The sequence below is a fragment of the Rattus norvegicus genome, chromosome 9 (assembly GCF_021556685.1).
Source record: "Rattus norvegicus strain SHRSP/BbbUtx chromosome 9, alternate assembly SHRSP_T2T, whole genome shotgun sequence".
In the NCBI taxonomy this organism is placed as follows: Eukaryota; Metazoa; Chordata; class Mammalia; order Rodentia; family Muridae; genus Rattus; species Rattus norvegicus.
Genome location: NC_141542.1, coordinates 27,781,938 through 27,805,000, shown reverse-complemented (window position 1 = coordinate 27,805,000; position 23,063 = coordinate 27,781,938). Strand labels below are relative to the sequence as shown.

General features: G+C 43.9%; 1 long non-coding RNA gene across 3 annotated transcripts; it reads left to right on the top strand.

Moving 5' to 3' along the window:
• Window positions 1–5,481: 5,481 nt before the first annotated feature.
• LOC102548435 (uncharacterized) lies at window positions 5,482–13,013 on the top strand. Of its 3 annotated transcripts, none has more exons than XR_015629392.1 (4): window positions 5,482–5,703; window positions 6,473–6,699; window positions 8,941–9,115; window positions 12,852–13,013. It is a non-coding gene; the product is annotated as an uncharacterized LOC102548435 (long non-coding RNA). The 3 variants fall into 3 exon arrangements; XR_015629394.1 differs by having other exon boundaries at window positions 5,520–5,703; window positions 8,941–9,002; XR_015629393.1 differs by lacking the exons at window positions 5,482–5,703; window positions 6,473–6,699 and adding an exon at window positions 6,744–6,866.
• The last annotated feature ends 10,050 nt before the right edge of the window (window positions 13,014–23,063 follow it).

The window sequence follows — 23,063 nt, the reverse complement described above, 5'->3', positions numbered from 1 at the left end:
GTGAAGAGAACTGATTCCACAGGCAGCCTCTCCCCCCACCCCACCCCCGCGCATGCGCCTCGGCTTTCACCCCCCGACCCCGCTCAGTGATAGGTTGTTTCTCCACCTGTGAAATGAGCCAATTCAAGCCGGATCATAATATATTAAAGGAAAGTCTATTGAGAAACTGCTCTCCCACAAGTTCACCCACCTGAAGGACCGAGGCCAGTGAAGTCACCATGGTGGGGGCCGGAGCATGGAGGAAGAGAGAAAGGAAGAGAAGGAGAACTGGAGAGCCCAAAATGTCTGGATTATACAGGGAAGAGCCCGTAGGGGAAGGGGAGCCAGCCACGGGGTTGGAAATTTCAGCGTTAGGGGCAGGGTATGCCAGGTAGGGACTGAGGGATGCTGGGAGAACCTGGAGGGCAGGTCTGCTTTTATATGTAAAGTACACACCTCGGTCCCTCCTTCTCGTTTGAAACCAAATATTCACTAATAATCTGGGGCCAGGCCAGACATCTCGGCACATAAAGGTACCTGCTGCTATTCCTGACAGTCTGGGTTGGATCCCAGAAACTCTCCTCGTGGAAGGAGAGAACAGGTTCCCACAGGTCCTCTTCTGACCTCAACACGTGTACTATATCATACTTAAGCATGTTTCCCTCACAATAAAACCACGTGCTCGTTCTCATGGGGAAAAAGTAAAAGGACAGACCATTTTCTTTCTTTTTTTAATTGGATAATTTTTATTTACATTTCAAATGTTATTCCCTTCCCCAGCTTCCCATCCATAAGCACCGTGTCCTACCGTCCCTCCGTCTTCTTCTATAGGGTATTCCCCTCCCCATCAACCCCTTTGCCCATCCCTGTGACATTCCCCTACACTGGGAGTCCAGCCTGGGCAGGACCAAGGGCTTCTCCTCCCATTGGTAGGACAGACCATTTTCAACTGCGATGTCGGGAAGACTGAACCCACCGAGCCTTTGTAAACCTTCACAAGCTTCCGTGAGACAGTGGATGCCAGAGGGACGCCATATTGTCAATTTCGCCAGCAATAGCACTCAGAAAAGCTCACAGCTCAGCCAGAAACACTGATGCCCACCAAGCTGCCAGTGACAGGGTACTTGACTGTTTTGACAAAAGTGCTGGGTTCAATCCTCAAGACGATAGTACATATTTATACCCACAGAGAGAGATATACCAGACCCATTCCTTCCCATCCCTTTTCTCTGATTCTCTTCCTGTTTCCTCGTGGGCCTGAGGAACCCAACCCAAGGCCACGCACACGTTAGGCATGTGTTCAAACACTAAGCTGCAGCCTGAGCCCTGGCTTCATATTTTTGAATTCTGGAGAGTCCCAATAATCATGATTAGGAAATAATGTAGTTCTCCCAAATATGGAGGCCCCTTTGGTCTTTTCTGCAAAAATCACCATAGAGTCTGTGTAAGTGTCAAGTTTCTAGTGCATCAATATTTATAAGACAAAGAAAACAACATTTAAACATGGACATGAATGGGGAAAAAAAAACCCTCAAATATAGTGTCTCACACAAACCTCAAACCGAAGAAAAATCAGTGTAAAAGTCCACCTCAGACCGTGTGAGAGAAAGCATGTGTGAGAGAGAGAGTGTGTGGGCTTTTTATTTCCTGGATTGGAGTCATCTTTCTCCTCTGCACTCTTGGTTTTCAAGCACACACATCTCAGCCAGAAACGCTGATGTCCACCAAGCTGGCTGAAGCCATTAGATGGGGCTCATGTAAGGTGCACACTCTCTGTGGGTTTCGATATGTTTAACTGAGACACCCTGGTGGACCAGCCTCACTCTAGCTTAACCTTAAAAGCTACAAGTTACAAGGTCAAAATAAGTTCATTTCTGTTTTCGGTAAAACTTGGATTTAACCAGGTCTTGACCCGTCTTCTGGAATTTGACGTGTTCCACACCCTTTACCTCCACCCTGATGAGATGTTCTGCCAAATAATGTTGAGGTTTTCAGCTAAGTTCTTATGTAACCAAAGTTCCTTTGGGAATCCTCCAACCCTTGAAAACCCTCTAGTCTTTTTTTTTGGGGGGGGGGGAAGGGTGGTGTTAAATAAGCCCTGCTTTTTCCTATCTTCAATGCCATTTCCTCGAACCCTGCTTCAAGGAGGTAGCCTTGACTGGTAGAAATTAAAGCTTGCTTAACTTGACCAAAGAATTTGAGTAATGGTCTTCACTCTTGTCTGGTGGATTAGCAATTGGGGGCCTCAACAAGATCAAGACCCCCCCAACCCAAATTTCGAGCTGGACCTTCACTCTGGGCTGCAGATGAGAATGCTGCCTCCGGAGGTGGCCTGCGTCTCGCAGATGTTCCAAGACGTTGATGCATGCTTCCAAGTTGGCAGCTTATTGGAACAAACTGCTGCGCTAAAAAGGAACCAGCAGGCACCTTGGAGGAGAGCTCCAAGTCACAGAAGGCATCTCCTTATATGACATCTGGTACTGTTTCTGGTTTGAACCCATCTGGAGGACAGAGAGGTACCTGAGGAGGTCCGTGGACTCCTGTCCTGGGCACTGGCAAGTCTTTGCACTGCCCACTTGGGTTTTTGGTGCCTGTTTCTGTTGTGTTTTGTTTGTCTTCTACCCAGGGCACTAGACAAAAGTCACTTGGCCTGCCTGATTCTTGGTTGCTAGGAAACCGAAATGGAAATTGGTCAAGCCAAGTTAAATGTATGAGTGAAGGTGGTCACTGCAGGTTTTGTTTTTGACCAGTCCCTTCTGACTTCTTGAACGTTCTGTGTTCTGTTTACGGGTTTTGGCTTTTGCTGTGTCTGTCTCTTTAAATATGCTGCTTTGGGGGCCTGATAGGCCACCGCTGCCCAAAAGCTTTCCCAGGCACAGGCTTTGTTTTCCCTTGGTCTGTACTCGGTTGGCTGGATGGAGCGATGCATCCAAGGAAAACCATAGCAGGCTGCTCTGGACCCTCCCCCTGGTCACTGAATTCAATTTATTAGGGATTCAGATATCCTTTAGATATGGATAATGTTGAAGTATTGTTTCACCTTGTCCTGATTTACTGAAAAGCTAGCTCTGGTGTTGGGTTATGGCTTCCTCTTCTCTACACCCAAACACGCTCGTTTAAAATTTCCTGTCTATCCTATGGCAGCTGTGCCACCTGGTTTTAGGACAGGAAAAAAGGGAGCAAAACAAAACAGGAGGAAAAAAAAGACTGTTTTATTTGACTTTCTAAGGCTTCTGCTAAAATATAAACTTTATCTCAAGATTTATAAACTATCATATGAACTCTCTGTACCTCAGGATTTATACTGGGTATGCTTAAAATTTTATAGTCTATAACAAAAGGTTAACTCGAAACTTATAAGTGTTAAATGCTTTTTTTCATTAATGTGTTCATTCGATCGCAGTCCCCCTCCTCTCAGTCCCCTCATACGGCCCCTCCCCCAAGCCCCCTCCTTCATCTCTGAGAAGGAGGAGGTGCCCCCTGGGTAGCAACCCACACAGGCACCTCAAGTCGCTGCAGGACTAGGCACATCGTCTCCCACCACATCTGCTACATACGTGTGTGGGGTGGGGGCTGGGTCCAAAGTTAAAACTTGTAACGAGAAAGGTTGACAATCAAAAATCTATAGGTGGGTAATTTTAATTTGCTACAACTTACTGGGTTGACTTAGATTCAACTCTTACTTTAAAACATTTGAGAAAAACAACACTAAAAACCAATAGTCATTAAATCTATAAATAAAAACCTTTAATAGTTTTTATTCTTCAATCAAGGTAACATGAATGAGGCTTTGTTTACTATGGTCTATAACTATTGACTCTTTAAAAGGACACCAAATAGCAGGCCCTCTGGTTGTCAACTTCATCTCGAATGCCGTGTACTGAACCAAAATGTTTATCCTTAAATGTCCTCAAATTCATTCTGTCTGCATTTATCAAACCAGAGATGGTGTCATTTGATATATGCAAAAATTCTTCTGTTAACTACGCCCATTCTAGTTTACACCTTATATGGAGGACTACGCCTAAAAGAATTCTGAAGTGGAAAATTGTGGTTTCTTTGAAAAGTCAGTTGTGTCGGATGGTGTTTTGGCTGGGGCAAACACGTGAAGGAATGTTTTCCTGAAGCAGACACAGGTGAAAGGATGTTTTGCAAAAGCAAGCACGTGAAAGGACTTGTGGTGAAGGAGTCTTTGCTAATGACACACATGTGTCGGTCTGCCTTACACTGTGTAGCTGAGCTTCACTGGTCATGACTTCATAGAGAGAAATGCACCGAAAAGCTTCTGGTGGTGTGCCTTGGCTTCTAGCCACATCATGGACTCCGGTCGATGGCAGAGTGAAGTCAGCTGACACAGGTTTGCTTAGACAGATTCACATGCTGAGGTAAGATGTGGTGAGGCAAGACCTGTGGAGGACACGTGACAGGGGCTAACAAAGCTTTGCAACCTATCATTGGTCTCACATCTTTATTGACCTTTGCTTCCTTGAGAGAGAGGCACAGCTGAGAACATCTCCTGGCATCCCTGTTGGTGCTGGTCACTCCCGCTGACCCTTGCCGATTAAGCAGAGGCCTGGTGCCACCGCTGTGTTTGCTATCCTGACTCTACCGGACTGGACTCCTGGTATCCTGACGATTGAAGACTGAAATTGCTCCAAAGAACAAGTTCTAAACAAGTCCACTTACCCTGTGTGTGGGAGGGAACCTTTCTTTCCCACCACCTCAGCTGGGTGGTGGGCTAGAAGGGAGGTTAAAACATTTAAGAACTGGGGTTGGGGATTTGGCTCAGTGGTAGAGCGCTTGCCTAGCAAGCACAAGGCCCTGGGTTCGGTCCCCAGCTCCGAAAAGAAAGAAAAAAAAATTTAAGAACTGTTATTTTAAAAAAGTGTGAAAGTTTTAAGCCTACAGAATTCCATTAAAAGTCAAGATAAAAATGCCACCAAAAGAAAAACTAAATAAGAAAAGAGATTTTTTTAAAAAGGTCTCAGCCAGTCAGGCAGTGGTAGCACACCCCAGCATTCAGGTGGCAGAAGCAGGCAGATCCCTGAGTTCAAGGCTAGCCTGGTCTATGGATTCAGTTCCAGGACAACTAGGGCTGCACAGAGAAACCCTGTCTGAGAGAGAGAGGAGAGAGAGAGAGAGAGAGAGAGAGAGAGAGAGATCTCCCAGGCCACCTCATGACAAGGGGCCTCTCACCCCTTGTATTAGATTTTGATGCCACTCTGACAGTCACTAGCAGGGACTAGCATCCCCTACTTGAGTCTTCTGATTAAAATATAATTTAGAAGGACCAGCAGAGGTTTAATGTCATGAGATAGGATCTGAACAGGGTTTTGGACAGGCGAAGATGGCAAGAATCTATATTATTCTAAGTAAAAGATTGAAAAAAAAAACAAAACTAGAGTTAGGCCATAGATACAAAGATTCATGTTTCTTTCGGTGAAACACACAGGCCCAACTAAAGTCTGTCACTTCTCCCTCCACCCCATGGGTTACTTCCTCTTTATTATTTTTATGAAAAAAAAAAAAAAAACAACCCAGGACTTTTGCCAGCAGACATTGCTGGAATGTTACATGAAATGAGTTCTAGGCAGCCTCAGATATCAACAGATGCATGTGCAGTTTTCATCAAGTGAGGAGCCGTGACTGTCTGACAAGGTCCGTCCTAGAAGCAGGCTCTTAAGCGAAGATGAGCACAGCTAAAAGGGGCTCCGGAGGCAAATGGTAGGAAGATGGTGTCTAACAGACAAAACCGAAAGCAGAGGGGAGGGGCATGATGGCTTCGGTGTTTATCCTTAAACATCCTCGCATTCATTGCGTCTGCATTTCTCAAACCAGAGATGCTGACATTCGAAATATACAAAAGTTCTTCTGGTAATTTTGCCAATCCTAGATTACGCTTTACGTAGAGGACTAAGCCTAAAAGAATCCCATAAAATTCTGGTTTCATGGGGAACTCTAGCACAAAGATGGCGTCGTAAAGCCTGTCTTGCCTTGAAAAGGAGATGCTGACTTTGGTGATGTACGCATGCCTACTTCTGGCTCTGCAGGGGAGGATGGAAGCCCAAACAACCCATGTTTGGGTGTTGGTTATGGGTAGCAAACTATGATCGCTAAGGACTGGCTCCGACTGTTGGATGTAGCAGGAGTTATCAATGGCTACTGTGTTTCCGGATAAATTCTACTGTGCCTACAGCACACCCAGTGTAGACCACCACCTTAGAAAGGTCAGCCTTTCTAAGAGATACTGTTAAAATAAAACCAATTTAGAATTGAGTTTGAAGCCTAATCTTATAAGAACCATTAACTTTTTAGCTATACAAAAGAAAACGAACACATCCAGGTTGGTAGTCGGTAACATTATAAATAACACATATGTCAATATGTTGACAACCGGAGTCATGCTGGGTGCAAATGTAACACATAACCTAAAAACAAGTAAAGTTTATTTAAACTTTTGCATACTTAATAGAGTGCTCTCAAAACCTTTCAGAGAGATCTGTGGAATATGCTGTGCAAAATGTTTAATGGAAAAAGCTTCGTATGAAAGACAGAAATGCCAGATCCTAGCTGCAACCTTAAGGTCTCCAAAGAAGACTGTTGGGGACATACACGTATTATGATAATGTTAACCACTTCCCCAAAGCCTCGCCTGTGGCCAAGGCCTTGCACAAACTGCGGTCACTATTGGGTTGACTGCTCTGCTCTGCCTAAGTCAAGGTAGGTCAATTTCCCCAAGTTCCCCAAACACAGGAAAACCTCTCAGACTTTTCAGGTCTGGCTGCCAAAGACTTGTGCTCTCCTACAGCAGCATAAGCTGCGGTGTGGTTCTGTGTGATAGTCGAAGACTGACATCAGCCTCTAATAAAAGCACCCCTGGAGCCTAGGTAACTGTCCAAGTAACAGTAAGTCTCTGTCGTTTTAATTGATATAGAGGCCGTTAGGATTCTACTCCCTGCTATGGGTTAGCCTTCTTAGATTTCCGATGATGTTGACAGCGAGATGGTCTTCGTTGGACAACAGCTGCCCGATGCCTCATTTTATATATGAAGCGAGCCTTTCTAGAGCCATTGGGTCTTCTGCTGAGAAAGACCAACTCAATAGACAGGCTGGCCTTACTAACAGGCTTTGTGGTAAAGGATAAACAGGTTTCAGAGGTAACTTTTTAACTATTCCTTTATTTAATGGGACTCGTGGTGATCAACTACCTGTGTATCCTGTTAGATGGTTGGAGTAAAAAAGGCTTTAAATTTGTGTGAATTCTGACGGTCTAAGAAAACTATTCTAGAGTAATAAAAGTCATACAAAGTCCTGAGGATATGAAAACTTAGACTATGAAGTTCTAAAAATGACTTATGATGTAAATGTATCACTCTGCGCTGTTGTTACACAAAGATTTCAAAGGTTCAGAGTTTTGTTTTTTTTGTCTTTTAGATTTGATTGTTTATTTTTTAATTTTTTATTAGATATATTTCTTTGCTTACATTTCAAAGGTTATTCCCCTTCCCGGTTTCCTGTCCGTAAGCCCCCTATCCCCTCCCCTCCCCCATACAGGTATTCCCCCCATACATTCCCCTTACTGCCCCCCATTCCCCTGCACTGGGGGTCCAACCTTGGCAGGATCAAGGGCTTCCCCTTCCCCTAGTGCCCCAACAAGGCTATTTCCTGCTACATGTGCAGTTGGAGCCCTGGGTCAGTCCATGTATAGTCTTTGGGTAGTGGTTTAGTCCCTGGAAGCTCTGGTTGGTTGGCATTGCTGTTCTTATGGGGTTGCAAGCCCCTTCAGTTCTTTCACTCCTTCCTCTAATTCCCACAAAGGGGGTCCTGTTCTCAGTTCAGTAGTTTACTGCTAGCATTGACCTCTGTATTGGACATGCTCTGGATGTGTCTCTCAGGAGAGATCTATATCCAGTCCCTTTCAGCATCCATTTTTTTTTCTTTTCTTTTTTTCGGAGCTGGGGACCAAACCCAGGGCCTTCCTGAGCTAAATCCCCAACCCCTCAGCATGCATTTTTTTTTTTAGCTTCATCAATCTTATCTAATTTGGGTGGCTGTGTATATATATATATATATATATATATATATATATATATATATATATATATATATATATATGCCACATGTGGGGCAGGCTCTGAATGGCCATTCCTTGAGTTGCTGTTCTAAACTTTGCTTCCATATCCCCTCCTATGGATATTTTCCCCCCTTTTAAGAAGGAGTGGGAGCATCCACATTTTGGTCATCCTTCTTGAGCTTCCTGTGGTCTGTGGATTGCATCTTGGGTAATTCGAGCTTTTTGGCGATTATCCACTTATCAGTGAGTGCATACCAAGTGTGTTTTTCTGTGATTGGGTTACCTCACTCAAGATGATATTTTCTAGTTCATTCCATTTGCCTAAGAATTAGGTTCAGAGTTTTAACATTGATGAGTGGAATTCTGATGCTCTGGCTACTATTATCGGTCACAACCTCAAATTTTTAATTACCTTTGTCTCCTAAATATAGATTTGAAGGTGCTTCTCATAATGCTAAAAGCAGTGAGTGTCTCTGTGTGTGTGTGTGTGTGTGTGTGTGTGTGTGTGTGTGTGTGTGTATCCAGTCCTCTGGGTATGGAAAAAAATCTTCACACTTTTTAACCCAAAATTAAAACTTTTGTTATGACTCAAAACCAGAAGTCTACTCCAGCTATTTATAGATACGTGTTAGCTGCTTTTTCTACAACACGGATTTCAGTAAATGCAAACCATGGTGATGCTAATGTAACTAAAACTTTTATCTTTTTGTGAATGATTCACATAAACTTCAGTGAATCCCCAACTTGATCCACCTGTCACAGAGCAAATGCTGTCCACGTAATGTTCCTGCGTGCTGCCTGTTCTGAAAGGGAACTCTCCAAATGTAAGATGTTTCTCTAGGCTCCTTACTTTATTTTCTATCCCTAGTCTATGTCTGTGCTTGCAGAGTCCCACTGAGCTGGTAAACAGCATCCAGAAGTCAGCTGTGACCTACAAACTGACCCAAAGGTGAGCTACATGGGAACTCCAAGTAGTCCTATAAACCCAGAAAGCCCTGATTGCTGATGAAGAATGTGAACCATTCCAGCTGAGGTGGCTGCTCCATTTCCTCGGCTGCCACAGTGAGTCAGATGCTTCTGATGAATACCCCTTTGCCCTAAGCCCTTTCTGGGCTTTGATCCAGCCTTCTTGGGCCCTGATGATGGAGTCCTAATTTCAGCAGGAAGTACTTAAGAGAATACATTGCCCCTTATCCTCATCAGAGGCTAGAATGTTCAATTCAAATGAAACTCCTTGTCAAGGGGAACAAAATGACTATATGTATTGCCTGTTGGCACACCAGGCTCCCTCACTGTTAAAAGAGGTACCTGTTGAAACCAAATAGAGCAATGTCTATCAACAGCTAGATACGTTAGCTAAAATACTTCTACAATATGAGTAGGCACTGACCTGCTCTATGCAAAGAACAAGGAGGATGACTTGAAGAAACATTTATTCTGTGCTATCCAATCAGACTGCATTAAAGAGACCCTAGCCGTGATACAAATTTTGTCTCTTGCCAAATAGAAAGTGCTGAGCGTTGGGGGTTGGTCTGGATATTCAAATGCTAAATACTGGTCCCCAAGATCTGGCTGCAGTCCCAGTGAGCAAATTCTCATGCACAGCAAATAATGTTGTATAAACTCTGCTCACCAAGCTTCTCTGAGTGGTTAAATAAAAATGGCTGCAGCCAACTACTTGGGGGAATAGAGGTAGGCAGTGTTTCCATTACCCGGCTGGAGGTCGTAGGTAGGGACCCTGGGAGAGAAGGACGAGGAGGAAGAGGAGAGAAGAGGAGGCTGCTGTGAGTGGAGGTAGACCATGAGCAAGTGGCCAGGAGAGGAGCATCCTGAGGACAGGCTGATGGAGCAGAAAAGCATTCTGGGGGAGACAAACAGCAGGTAACTTGGGAATTAGCCAGTCAAGTGTATATAAAAACAGATTAGGAATAATCACCCCGTAATCGGGTTAAGCTAATTAAATAGACCGATAGTACTCAGTCCTGATTACTGTGTGTGTTTGTGTGTGTGTGTGTGACACATCACATTAATAACTATAATTAATTAATTATAATTAATTAATAGCTAATAACTATTTTCAACAACAGCTGAGTCACTTGCTGTCTGCTGGCATTGTCAGACCATACAACGGATATAAACGGTTGCTCCCTATTAAGGACTTGAAAGGGACACATAAGACATGAAAGGATGATGGGCCAGTCTGACTCCATTTTAAGAGTGAAAGCCACCTTGTTACAAAGTCATTCCTATTTTCTGTAAAACTTGGATTTAGCCAGGTCTTAACCTATCTTCTGGAGTTTGACATGTTCCACACCCTATACCCTAACCTCTGCCCTGATGAGACGTTCTGCCAAATAATTTTGAGATGTTCAGCCAAGTCCCTATGTAACCAAAATTCCTCTGGAAATCCTCCAGCCCTTGAAACCCCTCTATTTAGTCTTGCAGATTTGGGGGTGCTATATAAGCCCCACCTTTTCCTATGTCCAGTGCTAATTCTTTAAACCCCACTTTAGGGAAATAGCCCTGTCTGACAGAAAATAAAGCTTGCCTAATTTGACCAAAGAATCTGGGTAATGTTGTTTGATGGAATTAACAATTCACGTTCGTTTTTAAAGACAGTTACTGTTGTGTTTATAAAAAGATCAAGAGAGACGGAATGTGTTCTGTGGAGGTGTGGTCAGGTGTAGGGTAAGGGTGTCCTCCGAAGGACACAAGACAGTATAGAATAGAGTTTATTCAGGGTATGGGGAAGAGTTATGGGGGTAGTAGAAAGAGAAAAAGGCAGAGGGGGGGGGGGAGAGAGAGAGAGAGAGAGAGAGAAGAGGAATAGAGGCTGGTCATGAGCACGTGGAGAGAGAGGTGGGAAGGGAATGGAGAGAGAGAGGGTAAGGGGCAAGGAGCCCCTTTTATAGTGAGTCAGGCACACCTGGCTGTTGCCAGGTAACTGTGGGGCGGAGCTTAGACAGAGTGTTAACAGTTACTGCAACAGTCAGTGCAAGAGTGATGGGGGGGGGTGTACTTGGAGTGGGAGGGGACTCTGAGGAGAAGGCCTGATCTGCAAGGCCAAGTAGAGGGCAGAGGTGAAGCCACAGAGAGTCACAGAGGCTTGGGGATGTTATGAAGCAGGAAGTAGAGGAGTGGTGTCAGTTTCTTTGGGACATGGTTGCTAAGGAGGCGGACTTGAGAAACCCAGCGGCGTTGTTCTCGTTTAGCGTTCTATTACTGTGGTAAACACCATGGTCAAGAGCCATTTGGGGGAGAACTGATTTGTTTGGCTTTCACTTCCTCATCACAAGCCATCAATGACGGAAGCCAGGGAAGGAACCTGAAGGCAGGAACTGAAACAGAAACTATGGCTGATAATTGGCTTGCTCTCCCGTGGTTTTCTTATGTACAGAAGGAGAACAAGCCACCTACCCAGGGGTGGCACCACCCTCAGTGACTGTGGCCTCCCCATATCAATCATTAATCAGGAAAATTAATTTTTCCTAGATTCTTAAATTCTCCTAGAAATTTTGATTCCATTCGTGAAAATTTTTCTTATCCCGAACTGTCCACTTATTACTACTGTGGCCTATTGGGAACTAACCGAATTCACCAGGTTACTCAGATTCGGCTCAGGAAAATTTGATAAATCTTTAAAAGTACACATATTACAAGAGCCTGCTACTGGGAACTAACTGAATTCACAAAGAAACAGTGTTTCAGTTCGTTAAAACTTTGTTCTTTCTTGAATAACAAGCTTATTACATGCGAATCCTATTGGGAACCTACTGAATTTAGCATGATACTTATATTCCGTTCCTTAAATTGTTGCTATGTATTGAAAAGCAGACTCATACAAGCATGTCCCATTGGGAACTGACTGAATTTGCCTAGAAATTTTGATTCCATTCATGAAAATTTTTCTATATCCCGAACAGTCCACTTATTACTACTGTGGCCTATTGGGAACTAACCGAATTCACCAGGTTACTCAGATTCGGTTCAGAAAATTTTGATAAATCTTTAAAAGTACACATATTACAAGAGCCTGCAACTGGGAACTAACTGAATTCACAAAGAAACAGTGTTTCAGTTCATTAAAACGTTGCTCTATCTTGAATAACACGCTTATTACATGCGAGTCCTATTGGGAACTTACTGAATTCACCATGATACTTAGATTCCGTTCCTTAAAATGTTGCCTACAGGCCAATCCTATGAAAACATTATCTCAGTCAATGTTCCTCTTCCCAGACGACCCTAGCTTGTGTCAATTTAACAAGCTAACCAACACAGGTGTGTAGCCTCTGATGAGAAGTCTGGTGGCCAGTCTTGGGAGGAAGCGAAGTCTTGAAGGAACTGGGAAAGACTATACCTCCAAAGAGAGATCGGTGTGGCTTGGTGACCCTTTTGTTGAGTTAATGAGGGGAGAGAATTTGAAGGAGGTAAAAGCTTCCACAGACATGGGAGACACATCGTTGCCACAGATGAACTAGCTGTGGTAACAGACAACTCAAACACAAACTTGCTTCTCTTGAGCCATCGTGTCAGTTAATGAGGAGGCTCTGCTCCACATAGACATTCAGGCTCCCACGTTTCTTCCCACAAGCATGTCTGTTACCTTCAGAACCTAGAGTTCCTGGGGGACCCTCTCCATCTGGGTGAGTAGCGGGAGAGAACATGGGGGGTTGATCTGCAGGCCAGGCCTGGAGCTGGCAAACTTCACTTCTTGTAGAACACAGTATGTGGCCAGCTCTGGTCGCACAAGAATTTAGAAGATGTAGGCTAATATAAGACTTTTTTTTTTTTTTAGGACACTAAACAAGCTGACTGTGGTGGACCAGCCCTGTAATCCCAGCACTCTGGAGGCAGAGGCAAGAAGGTCTCTGTGAGTTCTAGGGCAGTCTGGGCTCATCAAAAGACTGTCTTAAAATAAGCAAAAATAAAAGAAAACCTAAGAGAAGTGTTGTCATAACTATTGATAACAGTCACGTGTGTCATGTGTGTTGGCTACTTCATAAGTGTTTTCATAACTTGAGTTATAATTTCTACACATGGGTCTTCAAATTTTTAATTTTTCTTAGTTACTGCTTTAAATTCTCCTCTTAAAGGGCTGGAGAGATGGCTCAGCAGTTAAGAGAACTGACTGTTCTTCCAGAGGTCCTGAGTTCAATTCCCAGCTACCACCTGGTGGCTCACAACCATCTGTAATGAGATCTGATGCCCTTTTCTGGTGTGTCTGAAGACAGCAACAGGGTACTCACATACATGAAATAAATGAATAAACTTTTTTTTTTAAGTTTTAAAAAAAAACTCCCCTTAAAAAGATTAAATTGAACCTTCGAGACTCAATTTCTAGCAACCAATTTAAGGATGATATTTGCTTGCCATTCAAAGTCAGAATCAAGTAATAATTTCAGGGTAGATGTTCCAAAACTTTAAAAAAAAATGACTTTAGGAACGTTTGGGGGTTAACAGAGGTCAGAGTGTCCTTGACTCTGGCTTTATCTCTTGCCACTAAGAGGGTTGTGACCCACAGAGACAGGACATTATGAGGAAACAGCGCCACCTGGCGGGGAGTCGGCTGAGGCTGGTGGTGAAATCTGGTCCTTGGAGAAATCTGCTTTACCGTTAGGGCAGAAAGAGCCTTTAGGTGGCAGAACTTTGTGGGTAGAGCATCCTTGCCTTCTGACTCTGCCACCTCTAGGTGCCCCCACATGTCCAGAAGTTGAGAAGCTCTCTAAATTCTGTCACAGAAGCTTCATCATCACCAGGATCAATGACATCATTGGCCATGGTTGACTTCCCAGCCCTCTTAGCTCCGGTTCCTCTGACAACCAGCCCTCATCATGATGTTACCTCAGAGCCTTCCGAGGGGCTCCTACCACTTAGGAAATGTAGGTGTTCCTGTCAGCTGTTCCCCATTCAGACAACTACACATGTCTTAGGAGATCAAAGTCAGGAGTCCAGAGTGAAAAACTCCAAACTGAACGAAGTACTTCCCTGGCAATCCATGTCTACAAGGGATTACAGCCCACATTGGGGATTCTGTCTCAAGAACTTGATAGGGAGACCAAATATTTATTTTTATTGAATCATAGTGTCATAAAAGCGATCATAAAAGGGAGAGATGGAGAGAGGGGGGAGGGAGAGAATATACAGGGTCAAGAGTGAGGAGCAGGGGAAGGAGGGAGGAAAAAGAGGGGAGAGGAGGAAGGCACGGAGGGAGGGAGGGAGGGAGGGAGGCACGGAGGGAGGGGGAGGGAGGGGGAGGGAGGGAGAGAAAGAGAATGTGCAGGGCAAGAGTGAGGAGCAGGGGAAAGGAAGGGGAGGGAGAATGAGGAAAGAGGCAGAAACAGGCAGAGAAGCACCTGAACTGAGTACCAGCTTTGCACAGCAGAGCGTCTGCTTCCTAATAAGCCCTAAGAATAAGAACAACACCTAAAGTGGTAACAGCGTCAGAAAGCAGGGCCATTACTGTCACTGTGCTGTGACTTTTGTGCCACCTTTGTGAGACAAAGCAAGTGAGCTAATATTTGAGACTCCAACTCTACTGTTCGGGGGCGGGGTTTCTGTATGGGAGAGAGATAAAGACACAAGATGAAGGTGTTAACTCTATCTGTAATCCTGAATTTCTTTCTATGAATTACTTGATTACTGTGGGGGTCACCATTGACGCAGTCTTCACATAGAAACCAGGTGACAGCTTTGGGGCATTGATTCTTTCTGTTTACCTTTATGGGGGTTCTAGGGGTTAAACTCAAGCCCTCAGGCTTCGCCTCCTGAGCCGTCTCAATGGCCCTCATCCTAGTTTTCTATTGAAGGTGTCGGCATGTTTCCGGTTTCCATCTGCATTGGGAGCTGACCCCGTGCCACAGCTCTCTGTACCCAGATCCCACTGGTAGAGAGCTGGTCTCTCAGGGGTGCTGACGTACAGGCTTACCGGAGGGTCAAGCCACTGTCAGAGACAGTAAGACCAGCTAACACCAGAGATAACCAGATGGTGAGAGGCAAGCACAAGAAACTGAGCAACAGAAACCAAGGTCACTTGGCATCATCAGATCCCAGTTCTCCCACCACTGCAAGTCCTGGATACCCCCAACACATCGACAAAACAAGATTATGATTTAAAATCACATCTCATAATGATGTTAGAGGAATTTAAGAAGGACATAAATAACTCCCTTAAAGAAATACAGGACAACACAGGGAATCAGGTAGAAGCCCCTAAAGAGGCGACACAAAATTCCCTGAAAGAATTACAGGAAGACACAACCAAACAGGTGAAGGAATTGAACAAAACCATCCAGGATCTAAAAATGGAAATAGAAACAATAAAGAAATCACAAAGAGAGACAACCCTGGAGATAGAAAAATAGGAAAGAGATCAGGAGTCATAGATGCAACCATCACCAACAGAATACAAGAGATAGACCAGAGAATCTCAGGGGCAGATGATACCATAGAGAACATTGACACAACAGTCAAAGATAATGTAAAACACAACAAGCTCCTAGCCCAAAACATCCAGGAAATCCAGGACACAATGAGAAGATCAAACCTAAGGATAACAGGTATAGAAGAGAGCGAAGATTCCCAACTTAAAGGGCCAGTAAATATACTCAACAAAATTATAGAAGGAAAATTTCCAACCTAAAGAAAGAGATGCCCATAAACATACAAGAAGCCTACAGGACTCCAAATAGATTGGACCAGAAAAGAAACTCCTCTTGTCACATAACAGTTAAAACACCAAGTGCACAAAACAAAGAAAGAATATTAAAAGCAGTAAGGGGGAAAAGTCAAGTAATATATAACGGCAGACCTACTAGAATTATACCAGACTTTACCAGAATTACACCAGTCTCAACAGAGACTATGAAAGCTAGAAGATCAGCAGATGTCATACAGACTCTAAGAGAACACAAATGCCAGCCCAGGCTACTGTATCCAGCAAAACTCTCAATTACCATAGATGGAGAAACCAAGATATTTCATGACAAAACCAAATTTATCTTTCCACAAGTCCAGCCCTACAAAGGATAATAGACAGAAAATTCCAACACAAGGAGGGAAACTATACCCTAGAAAAAGCAAGAAAATAATCTTTCAACTAACCCAAAAGAAAATAGCCACACAAATGTAATTCCACCTTTAGCAATAAAAGTAATAGGAAAGAACAATCATTGGTCCCCAATTCCTCTCAACATCAATGGACTCAATTCCCCAATAAAAAGTCATAGACTAACAGACTGGATGTGTAAACAGGACCCAGCGTTTTGCCACATACAGGAAACGTACCTCAGTGACAAAGACAGACACTTTCTCAGAATAAAAGGCTGGGGGAAGATTTCCAAGCAAATGATCCCAAGACACAAGCTGGAGTAGCCATTCTAATATCAAATAAAATCAACTTTCAACCAAAAGTTATCAAAAAAATAGGGCAGGATGCTCTAAAAAATGCAAGAGCACCCACATTCATAAAAGAAACTTTACTAAAGCTCAATGCAAACCATCAGACTGAGTGTGGGTAATCCAATGGAGGACTTAGAGAAAGGACATACAAGGAACGGAAGGGGTTTGCAACCCCATAAGAAGAACAACAATATCAACCAACCAGACCGCCAGAGCTCCCAGGGACTAAACCACCAACCAAAGAGTACACAGGGATGGACCTATGGCTCCATCCACATATGTATCAGAGGATATCCTTGTCGGGTTATCAATGGGAGGAGAAGCCCTTGGTTCTGTCAAGGTTTAATGCCCCAGTGTAGGGGAATGTCAGGGCATGGAGGTGGGAGGGAGTGAGTGGGTAAGTGAGGGAGCATCCTCATAGAAGCAGGGGGGAAGGGGATAGTAGGTTTCTGGAGGGAAAAACGGGAAAGAGGATAACATTTAAAATGTAAATTAAAAAATCCAATAAAAGAGAAAAAGTGTCGGGGTTGGGGATTTAGTTCAGTGGTAGAGCTCTTGCCTAGGAAGCGCAAGGCCCTGGGTTCGGTCCCCAGCTCCGAAAAAAAAGAACCAAAAAAAAAAAAAAGAGAGAGAGAGAGAGAGAGAAAGTGTCTGTACAAACAAAGAATTAGTCAATGGCTGGTTGTAATCCTGTAATCCTAGTACTAGAGATGTGGAGGCAGCAGGGTCAGGAGTTCACAGTTATCTTAACATATAAAGGAAGTTTAAGGTTAGCTTGGTCTATATAAGATGCCATCTTAAAAAATAAAGAATTGAAGAATTCTTGCCTCCACCCACTAAAAAGGCCTAGAGTCAGTGACTAACCCAATAGCAGTGAGGCCCCATGGAATCCAGATTGTGGTCCTCATAGTTTCATTTCTGTTGCTGTGATAAAATATACTGACAAAAGCAGCTTTAGGAGGAAAAAGATTTATTCATCTTACAATTCCAGGTTACAGTTCACTGTTGCAGAGAAGCAAAGGTCACACATCCAGTGTCAAAGGCACAGAGAGAATAATTAAATGCAAGCTTCTTGTGCTCTGCCACCTCTCTTTATTCATCTAGTACAGGATCCCCTACCTAGGGAATGGTGCCACCCACAGTGGGCTGGGTTTTATTACATCAGTTAACAATGAAGACCATCATTCATTCCTCTTCCACTGGCATGCCCACAGCCAGCCTGATCTAGACAACCCCCAGCTGAAACTGTCTTCTCAGGTGATTTTTGGCTGTACCAAATTGATGATTGTTGCAGGATATTTGATCACACTGTGAACTCTGAGATTGTGTTTACTGAAAAAAAAAATACCTGTTTCTAGTTACGGTGTGGCTTAACCTTAGCACACACTTTAATCCCTCTGACTGGAGCACAGACATGTCCTTAGCACACACCTCTAATCCCAAACAATGAAGATAAAATTAGTTTGTAGACAGAAGCACCCATGTTTAAAAGTGATGTCTAACTGAGTGGCAGACAAAGTGAATCAGAGAAAGACTTGACAGGATAGGCTATGCCCAACTCTCACAAGAAGAGAGAGGAAAGGGAAGCTACTTGAGGGGCAGTGCAGAGAGAACAGAGGCAGTTTTACCAGGAGGGTTTCGCAAAGACAGGTTGAAAAAAGAACAAGCTAGACACAGGTGAAGACAGAATGGGCCAGAGAAGGAGAAGGAGCCAGAAGATTGGAACAGATTACTAGAGTTAGTTCCAGGCCAAGCAGAGCAAAATGTCAGAGACCAAGAGAGAAGTCAGATCGAATCAATCATCCTGGAGAAGAGTTTGAACCGAACAGCTAGCTGAGTTGACCAGACAGAGTTCAGAAAGAGCTAGAAAGGACGTACTTTTTCAGAAGTAAGTCTCAGAGGCCGCAAACATTCTAGGCCTAGATAAGATTGTATGGAGACTAGAAGCTTCCAGGACTAAGCCCAGGTTATCAGACAGAGGTAGTAAACCTTCAAGATGACAACACCAGAATAAAATATACTTTTACAGATGATCGCATGCACTGCAGTGTTCTTGAAACATATATATTTTTTTAAATTTGGGGACATGTCCTCCCTACATATCTCAGGCTGGCCTTCAAAGCAATCTTCCTGCTGACTTTCAACTATTGGGATCGCAGGCTTCTGCTATGACAAGTGATAGTGCTAATTATCACCTTGTTCAACTCTAGAATTGCCTAGGGATGGGCTTTGGAACCTGTCTGTGGGAGATCATCCCAATTACCTTTATAGAACTAAATAAACATAAAAAAAAAAAAACACAGGGAAAGGGAGTTGAGTATCAGAAAACATGGACTGTCTCTCTCTGCTTCTCGACTATGGTTGTGATGTAACACTCAAGCCCCTGAAGCCATGGCTTCCCACCAGGATGCACTGTGAGTCAAATACATCATCTCATTTTAAAGCCACTTTTGTCTAAGTATTTTACCACAGGCATGGGAGAAGAAACTCAGACACAAGCCTGGCATTAAAATACTGATTTTCACTAAAACTGGAAGCAGCGTTCCCTGAAATGGACTGAGACAAGTCTAAATAAGAAGTGAACAAGCCAGGCCCTAGACATCTTGTCATGCCATATGGCAAGGAAGATGGTAGGATAACATTGACTGAAAGGACTAACCAGGGGTCAAAGACTGAGTGGTTCCCATGGCAACAAACGCAACAGCTACAGATCCAGGGTGGTGGTGCCTTTAATCCTGGCATTGGAGAGACAGAGGCAGGCAGACTGTATGAGTTTGCCGCCAGCAAATTTATGTATGGTCAAGTTAAGCTGTTTCAAATGTAAATGTATCAAATGTAAATGCATCAATCTATTTAATGCATCGAGCCTATTTAAATACATTGAATCTTAAATGTATCAAATCCATTGACCTTGTTCTTTTATAGCTACATAAAACGTTAAAAGATACTAATGGCAACTAGAGTTCCAATAAAACAAACACCACCAACCAACGACCAACAAAACGGTTTATAAATGAGAGAAAGAGGCACTCCTGCTTTTTATTCTGAGATGGCGATTCTCAATGGTGTCTCATCCTCCCCAGCAGTGGGATCACGGGCGTTCAGCACAGCCTGCTTCTTCACCTTTTTTTTTTTTTTTTTTTTTTTGTCACTTAGAAATTACTTATTATTAAAATTACTTACTATTAATATGCACATTAACGTGTATGTGTGTGTGCAATGTGTGGGCATATGTGTGATCTCAGAGGACAACTCTGTGTCTCCTTGCTCCCTTGGATCGGCTCCAGAGAATGAACTTGGATCATCTGGTTTGAACAGCAGCTGCCTCAACCACTGAGCCACCTCACACACGCCCATCTCCTGCTTTTCTGAGCAAGCTGTGTCTCCTGGAAGTGAGGACAGAGCATTCATCTCTGTTGTGTCGCTTGCATTGTTATTCAGGTGCCTAAAATTGCATGAGGATCCGAATGTAAGTTGCTAAGAGTCCCTTCCTCCCAGTTGGTTCTGATTGGTAAATGAAGTTGCCTGGGGACTGACGGGAAAGGAGAATCACCATGCTGGGAAAGGAATAAGATCCGGGCTTGAGAGCTGCAGAAGAGAGAGCATAGCAATCACGTAAGAGCCAGGGAAGAGTAGCCTCAGGGCATCCCCCTCCCCAATTAGGTCTATGGTAGTAAAGATGGACTATAGATTTTAGTAAGGAATAACTCGGGAGTATTGGAGGAGAGGCATTAGCAGAGTGGAAGTTTGGGAGTGGCTCAGCCATTGAGCCATTTTAAGGCTTATTAAGATAGAATGCTGGTGCATGTGTGCATGCTTGCATGTATGCATGCATGTATGAGCATGTGCATGTGCGTGTGTGAGAGTGCCTGTGTTTCATTCGGGAATCCAGAACATTGGGGTGCCTAGCAAGGAACTCAAGCTGCCGACATAGGGGTGACTTGAGTAGCTTTAATCGACTACAGCAACTCAGTTACACAGCCCCTAATGGATTAAGCACAAACTGTCACAGAAAAGAAAGCCCTGCCCCTTGACTGAGGCCCTTGGGACCATACCACCACCCCTGACATATTTACAAAGCTTCTCCTCGACAGTTAAGTCAACTTAAGGAAATGATGAAGCCAGAGGAGAAAAGGAAGCAACACTGGGGTGAGTCAGCAGCAGGCCACACTCTGTGGACAACCCTGCGGGATAAACTATCTGCTTTCCTTAGCAAATAAAGTAAAAGGGAAGAGAAAAAGTAGACAGGGACTAGAGACTAAAAATAGGCACAGAGGAGTTGACTTTGCCAACCTTCTGTGCCGACTAGTTTGTATCCCTGTTTTCTCAAACCTATAAAACGCTTATGGCACTGTGGAGGGTCTAGGAGAGGGCTCCATCATGAAGCACCTTCTTTGCAAGCATGAAGACCTGAGCTCATTCCCCAGAGCCCACATAAAAAGCCAGGTGAAAACATTGCGTGGTTTTTCTCATTGTTTCAAAGGAAGATACTTGGTGAGGGAGGCACCTAACAGAAAACGTGCAACAAGTGGTGGATAGGTCTCAACGGCAAAACTCATAAAATAACTATCTTAAAGAACTAATAAGCTAAAAGTATTTTGTCCTCATAGTCTTAGGTCAGAATGGATGTGTCATTAAAGATGTTTCGTAATGCCCAAAATTAACCAGTAAGCCCCACCTGCCCAAGGACCCAGGAGCTTCTCGGAATGCTAAGAGTTGTAGTTCTTTGGAAAATAACAAAGCCCCATGGGAAACTACAGTGGCCTATAGGTTTGGTCTTAGAAACCCTTGCAACACTAGTCTTGGGACTTTTAGCTGGGAAGTTCCAAGAAGTGGTCTTGACCAATGTCCATCTTGTGATCAGTATTTAATATTTAATGTAGCTTGTTTCAAATTTGGCCGAAAATGGTGGAATTGGTTTTCTCTGGTGAATCTCAGAGTTAACAGTTGTTATCCATTGTAGATAAAATTGAGTAACATAAATCACTATAGTTTGATGCAGTCGTGGGAGAAAAAAGACCCAGGTGTAGCGGTGTGTACATATAATCCTAGCTCTGGGCAGGTGGAGGTAAGTAAAGCCCTGGGGCTCCCTGACCAGACAGTGTAGTCCAGTTGGTGAATTTCATGCCAAGTGAGAGACCCTGCCTCAAAAAATGTGGTAGATGGTACTGGTGTTCTGGAGTCACCTCACAAGCCACATGAACCCCTATATCAGTTAGATAGGAATAGTTTATTGAACCTATTCCTCAGGACTGATTGATCAGGGCCAAGACTCAGGCTCAGGAGCTGAACTGTGACTTTGAGTTAAGATCTTACAGGGTTTTTAAGCCTAAAATCAACAAACATCTGTGCCAAGAGTTATTCCACCAATCTGGATTTAAGAATAGGGGGTTTCCTTCAGAACATGTCTTTGTTGTGTACTTATCCTACTCCCACTGATTGGGGTATTCAACTGTGGCAAGGGACTTGTCTAATATCCATGCCTTAACTTGCCAACCAAGATGTCAGTTATCCCGGAAATGTCTCTGTCTGCCAAGTAGGATGTCAGTTTCCAGGGAAGTCTTGGGAACTTAAACTTTACTTGACCCCTACTCAAAATGGAAGCGTTATTCCAAATAGTTCCTTATATTGGTACAGATGTCTCTCTTAGGTTGGGGTTCATCCCAAGGGCAGCTTCTAAAAGCAAATACCATAAAAGCTTAGATGCAGGTGCAGGAAGTGCTGTTGGGTGGTTGGTTCGGGTCCAACCCTATTGTGGGTAATGATACAAAGCAGTTCTGCTAACTTCTATCTCAATTGGGTTCCAAGGGCACAGGACATAACAGAATATGTAACCAACTTGAGCTTGAGAAAATTTCCTAGTAACAGCAGAAACAACATGTGAGACAGTTTCCTTATAGTATTAGTAGCAGCACAAAATGGCAGGCTAGTAAGGTAATAGTTATTTAGGCCTTAACATTTTACCTAGCCCTTAACAGATGGTGCCTGAGGAAAGACACCTCTGACCTTGCAACACTCACACAAGCACACATGCACGCACACACACAACTTAAGAATGGTTCCTGTACAGTGATTTGGGACCACTCCGTCTAATGACTTTGTCGTGTGTGAAGTTCTGTCTTCTATTCTATTCCTTCTACACCCCAGGTGTACTCCCTGACCATCACAGAGGAATAAATGGACACAATCACGACAACAGCGACCAGAACCGTAGTCAGGTAACGCACCTCCAGGCTCCTGGCTTCTTTGCTCATGACCTCTGGCCCAGCTCTGTTTCCAGGCTGGGAATGCCTTTGGATCTTCTGAGCTCCAACCCTGACCTGCTAGATACCTCTGTGCCTGGACCATCCCTTGTGGGGAGCTCCACCCATGGAATCCCTGTCCTCTAGAATTCCAGGATATGCTGAGACCGTGTCACTGGATGGTCAGAAATTAAGACTGGGCTGCATGGACACATGCGCACTGAGGGGGACACTCAGCTCTTCGGGGCAAATTGGGAGGCAAGCAAAAGTGCTCTCTCCCCCTTCCTCCCTTTCTGCCTACAGATGAGGATGTAGCTCTCAGCTATTGCTCCAGCGCCTGCCTGCCTGCTGTCATGCCACCTGCAATG